The following is a 24,248-nucleotide window of genomic DNA, read 5'->3' on the forward strand; positions in this document are numbered from 1 at the left end:
CGCATTGGGGCAGCGCCGGCGGCATACCATTTGGGGTGGTCCTGGGATAGGATTCGGCAGATTGGGAGGTGGAAGTCTAGGTGTTGTGAGAGGTATGTGCGGAAGTGAGGTGTAGTTGGGTTCAGCTGATTGGGTTTGGCGTTGTGTGTTGTTTGGCCTTTGTTTGAATGACTTGATATTTGCGCTCTAGGTGCACTGCGTTTTTTTTTTAGTTTCTTTTGAATTCTGTTTGTTTGAATTTGACCTGAATATTTTCTGTTTGTGGGTGCTCCCAAGGTAACATCTAACGCCGGGTGACGTCTCTAGACAATGGAACAGTAAGTGCTTTTAATGGAACATTATCAGCATCCCTTTGAGGCACTCCCTTGTCTCCTTGAATAAAGGATTCCACTCATATGGTTGAATTCATTTTTTATTGAAGTTTTATACAATTAATTCGTATTTCACTATCCAGCACTTACTGTTCCGTTTGGCCTTTGTTAACATCTTTTTCTTTCGTAGGTTGAGTGGGCAGACCAGGGGCCAGGACGGTCACTTGGATCGTGGAGCATTCCTTCGTTCACTGGGTATCCAAGTATGCGGAGCAACAGGTGTTCGGACGTAACCTGGGACTCAAAGGACAACAGCATGAGGTGCACTGGTGGGGTAAAGGAGGGATGCGATGGGGGGCACTATTGCCTTGGCTCGCAAAGATGGTTCCCCTGAAGGGATGCCCGGATTTACTAATTATACACTTGGGGGAGAATGATTTGGTGAAGCTGTCGGTTTTGGCTCTCTGCAGCTGATGCAGAGGGACTTGGAGGTGCTAAAAGTTAGGCTTGCAGGGACTTGCATTGCCTGGACTGAGTTTGTCCCCCGAAAGGTCTAGAAGGGTGCAATGAAACATGGGCTATTGAAAAGGCCCGGAGTAAGCTCAACAGAGCAATGAGACTGTTTTGTGGGGACAAGGACATTCAAGTGATCTCTCACACTGGGCTGTGACTTGAGGAACCTTTACTGTTCAGGGACGACGGAGTGCATCTTTCACGTTTAGGGAATGCTTATTATATGATGGAGATGAGGGATGTGGTCAGTAGGCTGTGGAATAGGCGATTTGGTGTTGTAGGTCTGTGTGAGCAAGTGGGGGTTGAAAGATGTACTGGAGGGTCCTACAAGGGGGGTGGGGCAGGTAACCGTCCTACAGGGGGTTCCCTGGTTGGCGATACTTTGGAGGGGTAGGGGGGGTCAAAAGCAGGCGCACCCATCCCTCGGGGGGGGGGGAGTTTGAATGATGTGGGGAGCTGGAGGCACGACTGGCATGCCAGAGGATATCGGGGTAGGATGCTAGAGGATTTGTGCATATGGATGAGGTATGGAATGGGCATGGAGTGGTTGGAGACATGAGGCAGAGTGGGTGAAGAGAGTGAGGCAAGAAGAGTTGATATGGGGGTTGATGTTATTTAATGTTGATGTTATTGGTTTATTGTTTAATTGTGCAGCCTGGTCTAATAAATGGCCTTTTACGCTTCAACATCTGCGTGGTCTGTTTATTGCACGAGGTGTTAAATAAAGGACGGGAGACCGTTCAGGGTCTTCCCGCCGCACTTTACTGGCGGAATGGTGTGAATGTTATTAGCACTGCCTGCGCTAGGACCCAGTTTACCCCCAGTCACCAGGCTACAATATCCAGACGTCACCCGAAATGTATTTTATTCCACCCAGTGCTTTAAATGGGCCTGTGCGGAGTACCGGCACTTTTTCATTTTGAGAGGGAGAGTACCTGCACTTCTCAAGCGTGACATGATACTTAATTGGAGAGTACCGGCACTTCTCAGAAACAAGCATGTACTCTGTGACAGAGTACCTGCACTTCTATTTTTCCATTTCAAGCACTGCACTTATCTTTATAAACTGAGCACTGACTCCCCTCCCCTTTGTTCCTGAAATCAGAGCTGTTGGCGTATTAAGAAGGGGGTCAGGTCAAGGTTAATTCAGGACACGAGACGGGGGTGTGAGGGGGGCGCTATTTTTCCACAAACTGCACTTTTTTCAAGACCCCTTGCCTTGGCTGCTCTTCAGGAACTGAAATCTCTGCACATAGATCTAAACATGGCTGAGCAGCTGCATGGTTGAGAGTTTGGGATTTAATTATTCGATTTTCCCCATTGCTTTCTGCGAAAATCGAAGCAATTAATCATCGTGATAATCCTCATCAGTGTTTATTTTTGAAAGGTCCTGGAGGCATTGCACTCGTTCAGTTACTATTCCTAATACTAACAGAGCCCGAGTATGAAAATGACTGACTGTTCGTGACGATACCTTAGGAAGCAGACGCTCCAGCACTGCCATCCTTATCAAGAGTCTGATAATGTGGAAATGTATTATCCGCAACTTCAATATCTTTAATTTCTAAAAGAAAACATGTAGATGGCATCGTTTGATCATCACTGTGGCCTGCGGGTCAAGGTCGGTCATTTGCTTGCTGTAGAAGGATTCCACAGACAAAGGTATGTTTGTTGTGTAATGATAGTTCAGCGAAAGTAACTACACATTTTTGAAGACAGAGTTATGACTCTATTTACTAAATTAGACAGTGATCATGAACCCATGGAACAAAAACTCAAACTGTGTGTTTTGAGATTGTGGTATCACAGCCAAAAATAGTAATTGTATATGGTATTGGTGGCCTGGAGTTGATAATGAAGTAGAGAGGCAATTAAGAAACTGTGCATTATGTGAAAACTCAGATAAGACTCAGGTAAGGGTTAGACTCCTGTTGTGTCCATTAAAGTGTCCAAGTGTGCCATGGGAGAAGCTAGAGATTGATACTGGATCAGATTGCATGAGTATGTCAAAATGTGCCATTTGAGCAGATTATGAAGATGCAAGAACAATCATTTTAGCAGTGGCGGCCGCCACAAACAAAAAATGGTTAGAAGATGATGGGGGCGCAGGGGAAGCACAGGAGGGGATGCAGGGTGATAATAATAATTAAAAAAAAGAAACTTTGCTCAAGCTGCCGGCTGTGTCCAGGATCGTTCCTCAGTGTTCTTCCTGGTCCCAGCATCACAGACTCCCTGTCCAATCCCCGCGCTGTTCTCATGCTATAAAAGCAGCGTGGGGATTGGCCTGAGTGGGCTGCTTTGAAGCTCCGCTCAGGGGAGGGAGTCTGTGCTGTTTCTCTAACCTGCCTAAGACGGCTGGCCAAACACACATGCTCACTTAGAAGTGCACAAACCAGTCCTCCTCCTCCCAGGGCCCAGGGCCCGCCTCTCACTATGCATGCTGGCTCAGCCAGCAGATGAAAAATAAAGTGATGATAATCTGGCTTTGCGGAAGAGCCACCCCGGCCTTTTAGTAGACAAAATGCTGGGTGTGTGAATAGCTGCAGGGAGGATAGCATTAGAGAGAAATGTGTGGAAGAAACTATAAATGATTATTATGTCAATAATAAAGCTACCGCCTCAGAAAGCGGTATTAGGCACAGATTGGAAAGAAAAACAAGCTTGGAAGAATGATTATCAGACCTAAGAATTTGTCTGATAATATTTGTGATTGAAGTTTATATCTTATTATAATGTTATTTATTATAATTGAACTTCGGTGTATAATGTTTTATGGAGGGTTACTGTATATTATTCATTTCCTCCTTTTACCCATTTGAGAAGTTAAGCTTTTGTCACGAGGGTGTAAATGTGTGCAGTGTTTCTGCACAAGCTGCTCAGGCGTCAACCGGTTCAATGTTATAGAAGGTATGTTCACGAAGTCGGTAGAAGCCAGAGCAGAGAGTTGGAGAGCTGTACTTTCTGGGGCTGTGAATAAAGTAACTTGTTAACTCCCCGACTATCGCATTATCATTACACCTTCCTATTGCAGTACATTCTGACTGACTTTCTAGTGTTATGTCCACTGGCATTTTCTCCACCCTGCTCGCCTGGAGGCTTTCATTTGCTGCTGTCCTACCTGTGGACGGCCGAGGGACTGTTTTTGATTTGTAGCTCTGCCGTGAGCACACTACTTTTTCTTTATCGTCAGCCAATGCTCATTTCCACCAAGGAAAACAAAGTCAGAGCAGTTGATACCAGTACTTTACCCTAGCATTCCGATTGTGGTGACACCGCTTCTAGTGGTCATTTGCCTCTTTGACTGGATTCATGCACTTTTCCCAGTGCACAGACACTGTTGAGACCAACCATTGATGTCTTCTCAAATGTAGCATCTAATCATTAGTTTTTGCCTATGGTTTGCAATACCACGATAGCCAGCACCTGGTGGTTCAAACCTCACTATTGGTAGTGTACATTTGTACATTTTCTTTTTGAGGCACAGTAGAAGGTCTTGTAGTGCAAGCACCATCCTCCTATACCCTGGAAAGATGGGAGGAGGAATTTTTAGCATCCTCTGGACCTGATTTAGACGTTGGCTGACAGAGGTTCTCTGGCACAAATTTGATGGAGTACACTCTCTGCCAAAACAAACTTCCAGCCTCCTCATTTTGATGCGGGCAGAACTTTAGTGTGTAGACAGAAGAGACTACTCATTCTCTACCTCTTACATACACCTCTGACAGCCCGATGAAGTCTTTGGACGTTTGACCACGTATCTGTCCGTCCTATTTAGAGTGGGAAAACGCATGGCCAGTTTTCGCTTTCACATATCGCCATACAGAATGGGCGAACTGTGAAAGTAAAATCCTTTCAATTGCGCCCTTGCCATGGGGGCCATTGTGTTTTTATTTTTTTTTAAACCAAAATATCGCTTGTGATTTTTGTTTTTGAAAATAGAAAAAATATTGAAAGTTTGACGTATGGCTCTGCCTTATTGATAGAGCCTGCAAAACTTGCAATGCGTTTACAAGAACCCCCCTGATGGCGGTTCCTGGAAATGCAAGAGATGTGCGCTGGACAAGCACACGTCTCTAAATTTGGTGAGCGTAATACCCTCCCTATAGCCGGCGTAAAGTACTTCTACATGACTACGGTACATATTCCATCCACCAAACTCAAAATCAGGCCTTATGATCCTAAGGATTTAGACAAAAGGCCAGTTGAAAGCAAAATATGATATTATTCCATTGCTTATGCTCTTATGGGCAATAGATCCGTAGGACTATGGCACGAGATGGTGACCATTCCAAAATGGTTCTGGTGAGGCCACAAGTGAATTAGAAAGGATTTCAAACTTCATATCAGTGTTACTTTGAAAAGGTGTCACTTCTACACCCTTGCTCCAAAGCCCAATAAAACATTTAAAAGATGAGTTCCTTATGCCTTTGAGGTGTTTAGTTAGCATTTGTAACTATGGGGTTTCTGTTGATGAAATGCTCACAGACCAACTAATGACTGTAGGAAATTGGGTTATTAGTTGTGAAGAATGTGTGGCCTGCACAAGCAATATGTCCACAATTTCATCTTACTGGGGACCAAGCACCCCATTGTAGCCCTTGATTCTCTCAGGGAAGGGATGCAGAGCAGTCCAAGGAGGTGCAGGCGAGCAATCACCATTCGCTGGCACACAATAATAACACTCAATAAATGATTGTCCGTCAGTGCTTGTTCCTTTGTTTTCCTTTTTCCTTTCCACTGGTTTTTAGGTCTCGCAGGACTAGCACTGGAGCGTGCATGCGCTCCTTGCTCTGCGAGGCTTATTGTCATCAGTACAGGGCTTTGAAAAGCTTACTACACACTTGTGCGTGTGATTTTGTTTTCGTCATAGGCTATTGGGCTTTGCGTGCGTCTTTCTAAGAAAGACAGCATGCAATTGGGCAAAGGCGGGCGCATGTCCCGCCTTTGCTCCGCCCATGGCCTATTGCTTGCGGTTACCCGCACAGGCCACATCTGTTTTCAATTATCGTGCACAGACGCGTGCACGACAATTGAAAACAGATTGCTCACTCTGGGGCGCGCGCGCACCACTCGAGGGCTTTACTTTTTTTTTAACTTTTAACATGTTTTTACAAGCGCATTCCTTATTAAAAATGTAGCTCCTGTGCTGTGTCTCGAGGAGCCTTTGAACCCTGAAGCCGTACTACATGCCAGAACTGGCCCATCGCCTCGCACTCACACCAGGGTTGTGACAAAATCTTTTTTTTTTTGCTCTTAAAGAAACGATGCTTAAATAAGCCAACCCCCTTTTCTATATAAATTCAAAGCACTCTCTGCCCCAATATTGTCCCGTTCTATAATGTCTCTTCCGATCACATTTCAAGTGATATTTTTTTCTTTTTTAATCCCTTTTCGCACATTCAATACATAGAGCCCTCCCGGCCTCTTGAATGCATTGCAGACTTTCCTTTCTAAAGCGCGAGCCCCCCCACCCTTTTACTGGGAGAAATTTGAAGTACTTTGCCAAACGTTTGTTATGCAGCCAGACTCGCTCCCCCGTACTTGCGACATACAGCGCTTTGAGTGATCTGCCGAGGTATAGAACACCCACCCCTCTCTCCTGAGCAGGGACCGAGGCAACGGGAGCCCTGGAAATGGCCCGCCCCATAATCCCTGGTCGGGGGGGCCAAGACTCGCTCTCCTTGAGGTGCGAACACCCATTGATATTACTCTGCCATGTATTTTATGTCAAGTCATGGGACTCCTGGTGAAGGGAAGCCCGTGGAATATGCAGATCAGTGTACGGACAGGTATGCTTCCGTTGAGCACCCGGCCTGAAACCGCACCCACGCCCCCCCACCTCAAGGCACTTCTTAGTCCGCGGCAACATAACAACAACCGCCAATATGAATTTCATTTATCCGCATGCCTCGTCTCCCGCTCCTGGCTTCGGGTGGAAGTAGGAAAATGACGCTTGTTTAAAGATATCAGCTCTTTTCCGCCAAAATATGATGTACCTCACAGATGTTCCGCAATGTTCCGTGTATAAGACAAGTCTTATACACTTTGAAGCATAACAGTGGAATATGGGCATACAGCTATGGCAATATAATTTGTCACTGAACATCAGCATACCCTTTACCCCAGTGCTTGGGCTAAAGTTCCCACGGTGAACTTGCTTGGAAAATGGTGGCAAGGTGGGTGTGTGATAAAGGATGGATCATGGAAAATACTGGATTTTGACTGCAGTCCAATTATAGAAAAACTTCTACAATGTATCAAGCTCGGTGACATGCAAATGCTTCTTGGCCGGCCATTACTGGACGACCTTTTTGCACATACTTTTAAAATCCACGATTTTTCATCCCACCGATAATAAATATTAATGGTGTGAAAAAATGAAATTCTGGACAAAGCAAGGCATTTAGAAAAACAAGAATATGGCTCACAGTTTTGAAAAACAAAAAGGCCAGACAATTGCTAAAGATGGTGGCTGCTTGCAAGATATTGTTTCCACCCAAGCATCAACCAGGATTCCCTGTCATCGAAATCCCGGCTGTTGTTTACCATACGTTGACTCCAGCATCACTCTTATTTGGTGGCTCCTCATTGGTTCGCGCTCCCGAAACATCCTTTCCATTGGCCGCTGAGGAGCCCAGCTGAATTACACATTTATTCTCTTAAATTAGTGGCCATCCTCTCTAATGCATGTACTATTTCTTGCTCTCTCCTCCCATTCCCTATGCCGTCTTTGGCAAGCCCCTTTATGTTATTGTTTTGAAGAACTGCTTGTTTGAAATTGTTGCTTTTCCGCACGTCACTGTTTTTTTTTTTCTTTTGCAATTTTACAGGTATTGAAGCAATTACATTAAGTGATTTACGCAGACACACAGGATGTTGAGCCTCGGAGACTAGAACCCTGTTTGCTGGCCTCAAGGTCCCCCCGCTCTAGTATTAAGCTTATAAGATGGCTAAGACTCCTTTGGAATGCACAATTTTAATGCATCCTCATTATTCGTTCCAAAGAAGCCCCAGCCATCTTTTTTTCTGCAGCTTGCTTGGGAGAAGTAGTGTTGCTCATGGTCAGAAGGGTAGTGCAGTGCAGTGGTTTACCGCTATGCTTGATACAAAGTTTTAACAATGTGCCTAATGTACGTCCATGTCTAAAAACATCCACTACTATTTACAATGCCAATAGCTCTAAGTCTCACAAATGCGAGACCTATTGCATTGCAAATGCTTGTTAATCATGGGTGTCCATGTTCACTGGACTTCAGGTTGCTTCAGATGTTGGGGGCAGCCCGTGTGACCATTCCTGACTACTCCAGCAGCTCCCCACGTGGCCAGCAGCCTTTGTTGCCGGTGCAGGAGCCAGCAGCTGTGTTCTCCCTACCCGCTCTGTGAGGGCAGGGTGTTGATTCCTAGAGGCATTGGGAGTGGGGGCAGGCACACCATCACTGGTAGAGATGCACTGATGCTCCTGCTTTCTTCTTGGCTTTGGGGGTCAGGGATGAGGTCCTCTTTACGGTGTTTATGGCTTGGGGTATGTGATCCATGCACCCCCACTCCCCTGAAAACAATTAGTTTGTCAATCTAGCTCTGACCACCGGGCCCAGGCCCACCACAGGGGTAATTCTAGAAAAATCAGCAGAGTGCCATGTGCCCAGCTTCTCCAGGAGCTCAAAAGTTACCAACCTTAATAAAGCCATAACTGGGGCCCTGTTGGGCAATTCATATGTTCCTGGCCTTGTTTTACTTCTGGCGATGAGCTCTAGCCACCAGGAGCAGTTTCCACAGGCCCTCTGGCCTACAAAGTGGTGTACCTGGCAAAGACAGGGAGCTGGTTCCACTGGCTCCCTTCACCAGCTTTCCTCCTGGTCTTTGTCTCTGAGTGCAGAAGGCTAGGGCTTTACCACAACTAGTCCTCATGGAGTGCAAGAGGGCAAGTCTCACTGGCCCTTGTAGAGACCCACTGGTCCTGGGGTAAACTGGGGCAGAATCCTTGGTACTTTTGGCATCAGGGGCTTTCTCTTTCCAGTTGTCCATGGCTGTAGGGTTCCAGCAGCAAAAGCCACAAACAGCAACAACAGTCTTTTCTCTCCCATGTGCAAGACTTTTTAAAAGGGGGGGGGGAGGTTCTTGAAGCCATCCACCCCGGGAAACAACCTTTACAACGCAGTCATTACATCACACTACCTTTACAACGCAGTCATTACATCGCAACATCCTTTTACATTGCATGTCATTACAACGCAGCCATTACACCGCATGTCAATACAACCATGTTATTACAACGCATGTCATTACAATGCATGCATTACATCACAAGTCATTACAATGCATACCATTACAATGCATAGTACCCTTATACTATCCGACACTTACCCTACTGTTGCACTCGCTGGAGTTAGAATAGTACCTTTTACCCCTACACTATCCAACACTTACCTTAAATGCGATGTAATGGTATGCGTTGTAATGGTATAATGTGATGTAATGGAATGCGTTGTAAAGGATGTTGTGATGTAAAAACTGCATTGTAAAAGCATGTGTTGCAAATGTATGTGTTGTAACGTCATACATTCAGCCACCTCAGGGCAATCCTAGGGTTCTACATCAATGTAATATCCTGGCTAAACCTTGAGTAAAAGAGCTTATCAAGCCAAATTCCAATCTGATAGTAGATATTGGGACCAGTTTGTTAAAATTTCATAATTTGCATAAAATATGGTCTTTAACCTTATCTAGATAACTCCAGTCCATTACTGGTATAGATTCAATAGCATATAGCAAAGTAGGAGGGATTTTTGCTTTTAAAACAGTAAGCAGGTGTAAAAAGTGTTTTAGACCAAATGCACTTATATGCAGGCCATTTGCATGTGATACCGCTTTACAGGAGCTTTGTTCGATATGAGGCTTATTCTTTGTATTGCCTGTTATTACTTTCCCTAAATAGAGGAAAGAATCTACCAGCGCCAGCTTTTTAGGACTAATTTTCCAATTAAAATTACGTAATTTTCTGGTTTTATTACATTTCATAATCAAAACTTTACTTTTAGAAACATTGATCTTCAAAAATTGTGCCATTGTATTATTTCTGTAATGATATCAGCTTTTTATTCAACCCATTGAAGGTTAGATCCATCACTGCAATATCATCTGCATACATAAGGCATGCAAACGGACGGCCGCCTATCTTTGGTGCATCTCCCTCTAAATGAGAAAAGCATTCAGGTAGATCTTCCACATACAAGGAAAAGAGTAGTGGGGCTAATAGATAGCCTTGTTTTAGGCCATTTTCTGTGGATATTACAATTGATAAGATTTGATTTCCTCCATCAGAGAGATGATATCCAGGGTGGAGTTATTTTTCCTAAAACCTGCTTGTTCTATAGGAAGAACCTTCTCCTTCACCACCGATTCAGTAAAATGGTCAAGAATACAACAAGCAAATATTTTCCCCAACGCGTCAAGTAAAGCTATTTGGTGGCAGTTACCCCAATGATGTCTAAGGCCCTTTTTATATAGAGGGATTAGAATACTACTAGACCAAGATGGAAGATTTTTTACCTTTAAATATCAAAAATCAAACAACGGAGTCAGGTACGTAGCCCACAACAGAGGTTCCTTTGTAATTACTGTCTGCGGTCGTCAAGCAATGGGGCTTGACGATGGTCTCATATGCTGATGACACGCAGCTGGCGGTCACGCTGAGTGGGGACTCAGACATGGAGGCTCCCAGGTTCTGTGACGGGCTACGGGCAGTGGCTAACTGGATGAATTCCAACTGTCTCCAGTTAAATACCAAGAAGACTGAGGTTATGGTGGTCGGTAAGCAGGTGGTGTTGTGGGGTGACAAGTGGTGGCCCTCTGAACTAGGTGTGACCCCCCTCCCAGCATCGGTGATAAAAGATCTGGGGGTGTGGCTGGACCCGACCCTCGGTTTCATCTGTCATACCAAGAAGGTGGCAGCTTCTTGCTATGGCATCATTAGAGGGCTCAGACCTATTCTTAAATTTTTTGATGCATCAACCAGGCAACTGGTGGTTCAAGCATCAGTGTTGTCCCGGCTGGACTATGCCAGCTCACTGTTAGCCGGGATTAATCAGGCAGAACTCACCCGGCTGCAGCGAGTTCAAAATGCTGCAGCCAGAGTGGTGATTGGTCTGCCAAGGAGGTGTTCGGTTTCCAAATCCCTGCACTCGCTTCATTGGCTCCCCATACCCCAAAGGATTAAATTCTAGGGGGCAGATTTATGAGTTCTGGCGCATCTCTGCAAATCAGCAGGGATGCGCCAGAACTGATGCGTCACGCAATTCCCTCCTTGCGGCACCACAGATGCGCCGCATTTACAATGCGGCGCACCATGGTGCAAGGAAGGGCAGATGGGTGACGCATCTTGTGGTGTACGGACGGCGCATTGCTGGAGTAGCGTCGCAAGTGCGATGCAACTCCTGCAATGTACAGAGGCCACCCATACATAACGTGGTGCGTCACTCCTTACGCCTGCTTCAAGCGGGCGTAAGGATTTGACCCAGCAGCGTCGTAAAACTGACTCAGTGAAATCTTGTACATTTCCCTGCGTCAGTTTTACGGGGCTTTCCTACGAGGGAACGCCCACCCTGCGACAGAACGCCCACATGAAACCTGACGCAGGTTTCATGTGGCGCAGGGCTTTACAACGTGACGCATCTGCCTAGATGCGTCACGTTATAAATAGGTCGCAGGGATGCGCCACGTTTCTGCGCCGTTGCGTGACGCAACAGCGGCGTAAACGTGGCGCAAGTCCGACATAAATCTGCCCCAAGGTTCTTTGTCTTGCGTTTAAAATCCTCAAAGGGATGTCTCCCCAAATTTTGGAGAATTTGCTGACACCGTATGTCCCCCGCGCACCCTCAGATCTTTGGGTCAGAATCTGGTAGTGGTTCCGCGTTTCAGACTGGCCAGAGCGGGTGGTCGCTCTTTCCGGGTGCTAGCGGCTAAGTGGTGGAATTCTCTCCCTCCACATATCCGGGCAATTGACGACCTTTTCCTGTTTAGACGGGCCGTCAAGACTCTTTTATTTGTTTAGTTTTCCTGATGTTCTTTTCGCCCTTCTGAGTTTTTTAGTGTTGTGTTGTGTTTACCTTGTCAAAGCGCCAGGACGCCCCTTCGCTGGGGCAGCTGTGCGCGGTATAAATAAAAATAACATAACATAACATTGCTCCTGAGGCTCTAATTTTTTTAATAAGTCCTACCACTTCACCCATTAAGGGCACATAGCTGGAATCAGGGATTTTAAAAGAATAGGGTAGAGTGGAGGGAGAACCAGAAGAATTAGGATTTGCAGAATAAAGTTCTACTAGATGTAATTTCCATTCTTCTTCTTTAATAGGAATGGGGAGAGGTTTTACTCTTGTACCACAACAATCAACCAATATTTCCCAATACCTTATAGAGTTCTTTTTTAAAGCCGCCTCTTTAAACTGTGCCCATTCATGATCTTCCTTTATTTGCTTTAGGGAACGTTTTTTCCTCTGTCTTTCCCTCTTTAAAAGATTTACTAATTCACTTTGTTCGAGAGAAATGTTCAGGGACTGGGGCCTCAGTAATTTATTTATTTCAATATTTTTACGAAACAATGGGTTAAAATGCACTTTCGGTTTAGCTGGAACATGCAAGGATTTACATAGCGAAGCCAAGGTACTTGTGTTGCGACAAAAGGCTTTGAATAAATCAGTTTGAGGAGAGTGGCAATCAGCCATCACTAAGTGCTGCTGATCTCCTATCAAAACTGTTAAGTTCTCTTTAGGTTTAGAGGTAGCTATGGTATTCCAATGGATTCTACCATTTGTTATATTAAAACCTACTGAACTATCCTTAAAATTACAAGAGCCTACCTTAGCACAGGTCACCTCAAATTTACAGCAGATCACCATGTGATCGCTGAGAGCATTTTCCATAACTTCCATACTTGAGAGCTTACAAAAATAATCTACTGAGACAATTAAGTAATCAATAATGGTTCTCCCAGTAGGTGCCTTATGGGTATCATTTGCTGGTATATCATTTCCTAACCTCCCATTGGCAATTAAAAAATCTAAACTTCTCAAACCTTCAAGTAATAATGCTCCTCTTTTATCAGTCCGACTAATATTCGGGAACTGAGCTGGGGCAATGTTTAATGCTTCATTTTTTGAGGCATTAGCAAATAACATTTTGCTCTGGGAAGAAACTTTGGCATTCAAATTACTGACCAGCATTAGATGCCTACAATCTTCACTTTCCATAATAGTGGAGATGAAAGCAAATAGGTATTTTAATAAATGAGAGTTAGATGCATCACAAGGTAAATATGCATTTACAATCAGCAGGGAATCCCAATGATCTTTGTCTTCCTTAAGGTCTAGCTTAATCCCTTGAATTAAGTTAGAGGCATGGGAGATTACTTTATATATCCATCTAAAACTTGTTCTAAGCAATAAAGCAATACCTCCTTTAGCATGTCCTCTGTTCACAGGGCGCACAGGATGGCTCCGCACAAAATATGATCCTCGTTATCATCCAATACTGAGGAAGTAGCTGGGCAACCTGCATCCTTGTTATTAGCGCCAGAGTTCGCTATACTGCATGCTGAAGCACTCATCTTCCCCATGAAGAGAGGCTGGTACCATGCATCTTGAAGTAGCCACGAGTTCATGGGACAACTCTGAAAAAGGGTAGTTATTGGACTCATCAACAGGTTCATGACTATAGGGACAGGGAATTGTAAAGCCAAGCAGATATCCAGTGCCCATTAGAAGTGGCACTAAAGGGCAATGAAACAGGTGAACCAGGCAGGTCAGAATGCGAACAACCAGCTAATATTTAGTTCCTGGAGCAGTTGTATGAAGGAACCACACAAGTCATTACCACACATGGCTTTACAACGTGGTCATTACAATGACTGCAACTCTACCACCAATGCCATTACTACACAAGTCTTTGCCACACATATGCCTGTACCACACATGCCTTTACAATGAATTGTCATTGCAAAGGCATGTATGGTTAAGGCGTATGTGTGATAAAATGTAACAGGTAAGTGTAAACTTAATTTATATACATATAAAGTAGATGGTGACAGTACCTGATTGTTGAGAGTGGGAATAATGGCTGTCGGGTCTGCTTGCCTTCAACCCCGGTGTGGAATTAAAAAAACAAGCATAACAACCATTTGTGTCCACTGGCCACAATACCCACCCGTTTGGACCTGAAAGTGTAGAATTAATTGTGCCATTCTGTTGCATACTATTGATCGGTTGCTCAGTGTAATTTGTGAGATGTTGCCACTATGCAAATCAGGCAAAATAAGGAATGTTAGGGGCATTCATGTCTTTAATTTTTGCCAGTCCTAGACATGCAGTCTGTTGAACTGTGTCATTCAAAAAAGTAATTTGTGTTGGAATTAAACAGGCTCAGAACAAGGTGTCTGCCCCTGAACTTGCCACAGTTTAGTACCACAAATCAATTTCATATCAATGGTATCTGCCAATAATCATAGCCTTACACAGCTAATTGTGTAACAAACATTTCTGTATACATGGGCGTAGGAAGTGTGGGCTTTAGAAATGGGGTAGCATGGTGCAGAGCGGGTGGGCCAAACTCCAGAGGACATGTGCAAAGCATCCACGCAGTACACACAGGCGACACACAAGGCACACCACAAAATGAGACCACACCAGGTTAGGTAAGAATAACGTTTGTATTGCGTCAAACATATGATATTAATCACAATAATTTCTATACTGCGCCAACTGGCGCCAAGGCAATATTTACAAGGGGATTATATACATGGCAGGGCCAATCGAGCCGCTGCCAGAACCATTGCAAAGGACAAAGGGAAAAAAAGGTAAGTCCATCAGTCTCAATCCTGCAATAAAAACATCAGGGCATCTCCATCAGTGTAAAAGCAGTAACCTCTGTGAGCAGATGTAATCCAAAGTATCCTGTTAGGCCTCTCAATATGCATAAACCACGTGAATAGCCCCTGAGGTAGGAAATCTGTAAGGCGAAAACATTAGGATGAACATACGTGTGAGGCATAACATTAGCAGAAGGCACATGGGGCATAATCATAGTACGTGCTCTCAGTAAGCCTTTCCTTACGCATGTGGCATCCCAAAAGGCATAGATGCATCAAACAAGAATCATATTTAGGCACAAGAGCATCAGGCCTAACCTAAAACATCCTAATAGGCCTCGCACTAGCATACACACAGTTCGCCCCAATCGGGGGCACAACACTCTGAAACTGGCCCCAGACCAACTGGCCTCTCTCCGGGGCTCAAATGCCCTATGTCCCGCAAAGTCAGGGCTGGCTGTAAAAACAGCAAAAGCAAAGTGCGCAAAGCACTGGGGCAGTGCAGGAGTGTCTCTCACTCCTCTCTCTCTTGTCCTGAGGAGTACAATGCCCCCCAATAAGTTGCAGCTGCCCACTGTCAACCAAACAGGCAGGGGGGAATCCCACACACCGGGATCCCCTTCTAGCGCTTTAGAATCCTGGTGCTGCAGACGTCCGCTCCTCTTCTCCTGGGCACAGTTGTAGCGCCTTGGCAGCAAGCAGAGCACAATCATTGCAAATATGGCACTCTTGCAGCACCCCAATGCAGCACACATACAGGGGAATTGAAATATAGTGCTTTGACAGCACAGCGCTGCAGGCGTCAACTCCTCTTCCCCTGGCACCTTGAATATAGCGCGTGCGAGGTACCAGGTTCCACTAGAAGCGTCAGGGCCAGAAGATAGTGTACCTCTTCTGGTAATCAGGAAAACAGTGCCCACCAGGCGCTGGAGTGCAGGCAGAGCAGCACAGTCACTTCAAATATGGCGCTCACCAGGCGCTAGGTGACTCACAGTTCCCGGAGTCCCACCCGTGGGAGTAGCGCCCACGCTCCTCACCTCCTTGGAGTGCAGGCAGTCAAAGTGTAGCACTCACGAGGCGCTAGGGCAGCAGAGCAGGCAGGCCAGGCTGGGCAAGATCAGCAGACAGTGGGCACCCATCAGTACAGGACAGTAACTCCTAGAAGCAGTCACCTCCCATAAAGTGGCACTCCTCCTGTCACAGCAGTCTTCACTCCAGCAAAGGCTCTCAGTGGCCCTGTGGACAGCAGAGGGGTACAGATGAGCTCTGGGGCCAGCACATAGGCCCATGCGGTGATACCTCCTGGCGGAGTGTCCCCTCTCATTCCAGTCCACTCTCAGTCTGAGCACATGGCATCTCTACTGCTCTACATATACACCCCTCTTCCCACCTACCAGAAAGAGCTGGAAGCTTTTAGAAGGTCCTTGGCAGTTCCAGCCTCACTGTCACTGGGGGAAGTGTAGAGCACCTTGTCACTTCAAACACTAGACCGCCAACCTACCTCAGGCAGGTGGCACAAGTGGAGAAGCGTGGCTCAGTGGTTTGAGGCGGCAGACCCAGAAGCTGAGATCGACCGTGGACCAGGGTTCGATTCCCTCGGCGGGTCTCGGGCTCAAAAATTCCACGGACTCGACAATTCTCACTCTGGTGCCTACTCAACTCACGGGGTCACACTCTGCGACTCTGGGCAATAGCTTGCTTAATCTCCACTACGGCCCCTCGCGGCGGGATGCCTGGCTTTCACCTTGTGGACACCCTGCCGGGGTTTCTCACAGGGGAATACCAGGACGGGTTCCCTAAGCAAGCGCCGGGACGCTCACGGGCAGCTGTGCGCTTTACAAGTCCAGCACATTTACATTACATTTACAAGCAGACAGAAATGGCGTCAATTTTAAAAGTGACATTTATGCAATGGTGAAAATAAAGGTGCGTACACCATTACAAAGCATTTATTATTTTCCTCTCACACCACACATGGCACATACATTTCCTACAATGGGGGAGATGTCACCTAATGGGGGGTGAAAAGCGAAACATTTCAGGGAAAAGGGCCAAGTCCAACAGTGGGGGACGCAGGGGACATATCCCCTCCCCAGATTTTGAAGTGGGGGGACGCAGGGTAGGGGGAACAAGAAGACAAAAGAATTTCTCGTCTCCCTTCTTTGATTCACAGGGTCTTTAGTGCACGAAAGCACTACCTTCAATGGCCCTGAAGGCAGAGCCAGCCTTTGCTAACAGAGCGCCCATGGCGTGGGCGGAGAGAAATCTGGCGCTCTTGCTGGTAGTGAATTGAATGAGGCAACATGGGGTTCCTTTGTGTTCACTGTTAAGTACCTGGATGAGCAGCGACTGGCCCCTGAACACAAACATCTCAGACCTCCCCCAGCTCACCCATATCACATTTAGCTTAGCTGCCCATGCAAATTATGTGTTTGATGATGTTTGCCAGCAGGGGTCAGAGGGTGGAGGGAAGGTAAGAAAGGCGCAAAAGGGGTGTTAAAAATATCACCAGCCCTGTGATAATGAAGGACTAAAACCACTTTCATTGGCAAATTATACAGAAACGAACAGCCAGAGACAAGGATAAGGCTGGAGCAAGAGGAGAAGGGCATTGCTGTCGGCATAACCATAATGCACACAGCTCCATGCACCCCTCATAAATTGGTGCCCAGGGCCTGGGCCCAGCTCTCCCAAGCTAATGGCCAGCCCTAACTGCACATGACCTGTGACCTGCGTCAAGTTACCTGTGACCAATGTGATAGTCACAGAGACCACCCGCTCCCTACACTTTTGTTTCACTGCAACTCTCCAGGAATTGTTATAATCTCAGCCACAGCTGCCCGTAGGTTGAGCTTCTGAGAACAAAGGGAGAGGTCATTTGTTGATTGCTGTCTGATACAGGCCCTCCTCAGCCCTACCATACCTGACGCCGTGAGGACCCATGCCTGAAGGCAGCAGTAAGATTTGAAGACGTAAAGTAAGGAGATTTGGGAAAATACAGTATTTGCCTAGGTGCTTCCCCACTCTTGCAGCAAGCATCCTCATAATGCACGCACACACACACGCTTGCATGCACACACACACACATGCACACACACGCATGCGCACACACACGCACAAGGTTGTCCCTGTCCCCCCCCCCCCAGAAATTTGGTGTATTCTATGCCTCTGTCTGTATATATTAGCTTAGTTTGTGTAAGCATATATTTCATTGGTGGTGTAGGGACAAGTTTAAAATAGAAGGGTGTCGGGTGTGATGCATCATGCCTAGAAAAATATGTGAATTTATCCCTGTATTTTTTGGAGCTCCCTTCTGGGGAGTAGGACAATGTTCCCAATGTGTATAATGAAAAGGTGTGCCTTGAACACTAGCTTGATCTAAATAGTAATGTCCATAATGATGGTAACAGGAAATGTCACCATAATTAGCAGTAGTCAAGTACCGATCCTCTGATTCAAAAACAGTGTAGTATTCCAGCTCTGAGAGCGTGGAGTTTACAGTCTCGACATCCCAATCATCAGAATGTAACCCAGGTACAAATATATCACCCAATGAAACTCTAAACACATAAGGAATCTGCAATATTTCTGTCTGTCCAAATATATCATATGGCACTTTATCGCAGACAATTCCACCAGCTAGTGGGACAGCTGAAATGGAAGGGACAAGTCTATTTTTAGCGTATGTGAAGATGAATTAGGCGTTATCACCTCGTGAACCATTTCTGTGGTAGAACGTTTTGGAAGGTAATAGCCATTTATCAGCAAGAACAAAAGAGTCACAAATCCAATCCAAAGGAATAGAAAAACCAAGGATAGTGATATCCAAACATATATCCATTAAGAGACTAGATAAGTGTGCTCCAGGCATGAAAGGAAAACATTAGCCTGTGTAGGAGGAATGTCTAAAATGCAGGAAGTATCAAAAGTGTCATCTGAACCTACATAATAACCAGAAGCAGTTTGTTGAAAAAACAGGGCCACAGGTGCAGAATGAGAACCAGAAAACATCAAAAGAGTTGGATCTGTACAAACTACATCAGCTGCAGTATTTGTAGTATTAACTACAGTACTCACTTCAGTCATGTGCCTGGAAGTTGTAGTGTTATTGGGAATTAACTGAAGTTACTTTTCTGCCCCATCCCTCAGCTCAGGAGAAACTGCTTTGATTGTGCTCACAAGCTGCAGAGGAATTTCCTGCATTGAAGTGAAAGGAGTTAGGGAACTAGCAAGGACTCCTCGTGGCCTAATGTTTAGAAAAGGTCACATAATGTAACTTGATTTTATCAATGGAGACAAAACAATTGTCTTTAGAACCAGCAAGTGCTGGCAGAATTACAGTTCATGTACCTTGAATGCCAAGACCCGGCACTGGTGCTTGGTATGATGGGCCAAACTCCTTCTTTACCACAATCTTCAACGTGTTGTATCCAGCCGGAAGTTCTGGCTTCTCCTTAATTCCTGCAGAGGCAGACCTCTTCAACCGCTTGTTGAATTGGCCATTACAGCAGTTTTATAAGTCCTGTAAGACAGTATAATGATCAAAGGGCGTGGCTGATGCCACAAAGTCGGGAGCATCAAGGTCTGGAACGCCAATATGGAGAAGAATAATGGATGTCTACACCCAGGGTAGCCACAGAATCCCTATAGACCTTGGAAGCAAAAGCAGGGCCCTGGTCCAAATGGAATTTAACACATGCATGCATCCCGAAAAAGACTTGCAGATATTTAATAACAGTGCAGGCATCAGCAAAAAGTTGTGGCCACACCCAGAGGATCCTGATGCAAGAATCAACTGCCAGGAGTATAAATTGAAATACTCCATCTGAATTAAAAGGACCACAGTGTTCCAAATAAATACAGCCAAAAGGCTTGTAGAAACCAACAGGTGCATCTGCAGTGGCTGAGCCATGGTGGAAGATTTAATTTGTTGACAAATGTCGCAACAAAGGACATAATTATTGGCCTGTTTGTATAAGCCATGCCACCAATAACGCTGCTGTAGCAACAAAATTGTGGTTGCCAACCCTGCATGTGCAGAAGTAACACCTTGATGGGCAGCTATCACTAAGGCTAGCCTGCGGTTTTGGTTGGGAATCAAACATTCGCCAACTCATAGGATTGTTACAAAGGAAACATTATGTTTACTTAAATGATGTATGTATTTAGTTGGAAAACCCCCAGGTAAGAAGATGCCATTGCCTGTAGTTTTAAGGGCAGCTAGTATTTAGTTGTCCATATATAATGTTGCAGCCAAACTTACTCTGGCATAAAGTCTGGACTTCAGAACATGCTGGCTTTAATCGCGCTATTATCAGGGATTGCCTCAAGTCCAGATTATATTCATGCATGGCATGGTTGACATATATTCAACATTACTTTCGTGATTTGGGGCACCCTTAGTATTTTGAGAAGCTTCAAACCTTAGGATTTATCATTAGAAAGGTCCGGAAAAAGAAACGCATGATGCACCTAGAGAATCTTAGATTGATCACTGAAATGCCAAAGTCAAGTGTTTTAAAAAAATCAATTGATTTTAACTATGTTTAATATGCACCCCATCTCAAAATCGTATCAACCCCCAGGCATAGGTTTGTTTTCACCCGTTTAAGATTGGACATTTTTCATTGTCTAATTAGTTTTCCCACAATGAATGACTGATCTACAAACCTTATTAATTGTCCTTGTTATTGCATGGTGGAACAGAATACTATGCATATAGTCCTCTTTTGCATATCTGAGGAAGCGCTATATCTTACCAATTTTAAGACCGTTTAATTTTAGTCAATGTCGCCTTGCCTATTTTTACTTACAATCATTTCTGATAATGGAGATCTGCTGTACTATGGCCTCCTTTCTCTGGGCTGCTTTTTTGCTTGAAAGAAAATTACCCGTAATCTTAGCACTGGGACAAAAATTATCAAGTGATTAGTGATGCCTGACTCATGTTTTTAATAAATGTGTTATTTATTGTACTTTTATGATTTTATGATTTTATAATGAAATCGAATAAAGTTATACATTAATTTATGAATGATATGTGTATTTATTTGGAAAACCCTCAGGTGAGGGGGTGCCATTGCAAGTAGTATTAAGAGCAGCTAGTATTTAATTGTCTACCCTTGCTTGATGACAAGTAATCGCAGCAACCGTTGCAGTCGCAACTGCAGGTTTAGTAGTTTCATCAGCCAAAGAAATCCGTACAATGTGTGGTCCCACACATTGATAACTCAATCTATGAATGACATTAGCCTGTGGCAACCTATTTTTAAGGTCTACCACCTTAGCCCAAAGCATTTATGCTTTACTGCGTTGCCTTTAAAATCTTTGAATCCATTTTGGTGCCAATAATGCAAATTGTTGTTAAAAGACTGGAGATAGTAATACGAATCACGCACTATAAGTGTGGAGAATACTGGGTCCATATCTTCCAGTGCAAGTAACAAGGCTTTAAATTCACCCAACTGTGCATTGCATCCCCCAAGGACTGTGTGCAAGTTTTTTGTGGTTGGAATTCTCCGTGCAACATCACACCAAGAATAGTGGCGCATGCTGCTGAATATTGGTTCTTGGTACCAGTAGCAGGTTGGGCTGTTCCATCAATATGAATAATATATTTATACTGACAAGAGGAAAAATATTCCCGGGCATGGGATAACATGCTCATATTGAAGAAACTCTTGTGTCTGTAAAGACGGGTCAAAGATGAAGTCTACAGCAACAGCTGTGTAAACACCATCACACCAACGGTGGACACTTTGAACCGCACCTTCCAGGTAGTTCCTTATTAATCACGGTTTGTTGCACATCATTTACAGTATCAGACATTGAAATGGTACTCCTGCCAAAGACAGAATGGTGCACCCAAGAAATGGACAATACACAATTTCATATATTCTCAAATTATTTTTTATTATATTTTGAGGTTTCCTATAAAAGCAGCCAAGACAACAGCCAATATGTTTCTTTCAAGAACATTGAACTTATTCAGGTCTGTAAATATTACATGAAGGGCATACATAAACAAACAAATAAACTAACATTACCAAACTAAATATAACATAAATTCAATTTTAATAAGACAAATTTTTGAAAATGGCAGTCCTTCTATTAGGACCACATAATCCATTGATACAAGAGACACATGTTAGAGAGTGTATGCAAAACATCCCAAGAAGAATATGTTCGGCCCAGCTACATCTACCACATCCCAAACCAATCATATGGCCTAGTGCTGAACATATAAACCAGCATATCCTGAGTGTGAGAATGTGTAACAAAATGAAAAATATGGGATGTGGGAGCTAAGCAAGATTTATTCTTCTTGTCTTACATCAACAGCTGTCAAGGATGTTGCCCATTGCATCCATATGTGATGGAGGGCATTAGGTTTAGGAACGCTTGCATTTGTCACAGCCCCTGAGGCTGGGCGGGGTAACGACTATCTGGCAGATGCATCAACGTAGCCTTTTGCTATTCCTAAATAGCGATTTTTAAGGAATCGCTGTTTAGGAATAGCAAAAGCCTATGCATGTAGGAATTGCTATTAAAATAGCGATTCCTAAACATTCCTTAATTGCTACTCGCTAATTGCTAGTCGCAATTAAGGAATGCTGTACCATTCCTTCCTATGGGCCTATAGGCCTATAGGAATGAATTGGAGATTGCATGAGCAAATTGCTCATGCGATTTCAAGGGTGCAAGGGTGTCAAAGTGACACCCTGTTGCACCCCTGAAATTGATCTCTGCACATATGTTGCACACACACATGCCCTAAGGGCATGTGTGTGCGCAACATGGACATTTGAAAAATGCACAAAAGTGCTTTTTTCAAAGTTTTAGCAAATTACCATGAAGTTCAACTTCATGGTAATTTGCTACTTCTATTAGCGAATTCGCTATTTTTTTGACTTTCATGCATTGCATTTTAGGAATCTCAATTTGGGATTCCTTAAATGCAATCGCAATTTAAGGAATCTCAATTTAGAGATTCCTTAAATTGCGATTTTTGCATTTGGGATGATGCATCCCAAATGCAAAAATACCGGTCACAAAGGGACAGATTCTGAGAATCTGCCCATTTGCGACCGGTCTTTACTTTGATGCATATGCCTGTATAATGTGTTTCCCTTGTGCAAGCGGCAGCTCCTTAAGAATAGCCATCTGCACTGCAGTCAGTATTTTTTCAGTGGATGCAAAACTCATTTCCGCACTGAAATATAAATGTGATTTATATTCAATTGATACTGTCTCACCTGCATTAAAAGTGACATAGAAAAAGCCAAAAGCACCCATAATGATACAGATGACTAGGTCTGTTGTGTTGACCTGTGTATGTAAGTGTAATGTTGCAAGCACATCATATTGTAAATATCTGAGTATCTGAGTATCTCTGTGTTCTGATGTCCAATGAGAACTGAAAAAGTCAGGGTGAATTAATTCATATAATGATTTAATTCATTGTGCATAATCGGGGATGTAGGTTCTGCCAAAATTAAGGAATACTAAAAAGGATTGCAGCTTCTGTAAAGTATTAGGAGCTGCAGCAGAGCACACTTCTCTACTTTGCCTTCATGTGTAAGTTTGTATCTCAAAAATTGGACACTTAGAAATTATATTTGAGATTTCTTAAAGTTGAATTCATAGCCAAAGTTGGTAAATTCCAATATTATGCGATCCACTCTGGTCAAAAGTTTATTTAGCATTACAAAGGTAGATGTTACCTACATAGGACAATGCGTCTGGGTCAATATCTTGTAGAATTGACACTAAGCAGGCAGCAAACAGTCCAGAACTGCTCTTATACCCCACAGGGAGATGTAAAAAGCATAACTCAAAGCCAAGTGCCAGGAAGGCTGTCCAATCTCTGCTTTCAGTCACTATATTTTGGCAGAAAAACCTATTGGAAATATCCATGGTCGTTTTGTATTTTTTACGGACTATATTATTTATAAGTGCCATGCTGTGTGTATTTTGCAAAGCAAAAGGTGTGTATGACTGTTTAAATGTCTGTAGTCTGAGACTATGTGTTATGAATGATTCGGTTTCAAAAAAGGAAAACAAATTATTCATTTTAGAAGGCACAGGGTTCAATTACTCCCTGATACTCCAACTGTGAGAGTAGTTCTCGAACAGGTGCTTTAGCATCCTGTATTATTGGGTGTTGTGGTTGCACTTGTGGGCTGGATTGTGTGGGTATTATATGAAATGAGAGTCTTATTCCAGTCTACATGATTAGATTAGATTAGATTAAAATATTTATAGAGCATATGGCTGCCTCTGCAAAAAGGTGTCCCAGCGCTGGAGCGGAAAGCATAGGCAGGAGTTAGATCTGAGAGAAGAGCCAGGTTTTCACGTGGCGTCTAAAGGTCTTGTGATCCGGTTCAGCGCGAATGTGAAAGGGAAGAGAGTTCCAGAGAGCGGGTGCCAGTCGTCTAAAAGATTGGCCCCCAGATCTCGCTTTACGTATACGAGGAGTACGTGCAAGACACTGGTTCGCCGATCGCAGCTCACGCAATGGAGTGTACAAGGTGCACAGACCATTAAGAATGTCTGTGGCTATT

The 24,248-nt window shown here is 44.3% G+C and overlaps 1 pseudogene; it reads right to left on the minus strand.

Annotated features, from left to right (window-relative positions):
* Positions 1–2,002: 2,002 nt before the first annotated feature.
* LOC144783330 (uncharacterized) lies at positions 2,003–18,513 on the minus strand (annotated as a pseudogene).
* Between the last annotated feature and the right edge of the window lie 5,735 nt (positions 18,514–24,248).

Source organism: Lissotriton helveticus, chromosome 9, assembly GCF_964261635.1.
Source record: "Lissotriton helveticus chromosome 9, aLisHel1.1, whole genome shotgun sequence".
NCBI classification, from domain to species: domain Eukaryota; kingdom Metazoa; phylum Chordata; class Amphibia; order Caudata; family Salamandridae; genus Lissotriton; species Lissotriton helveticus.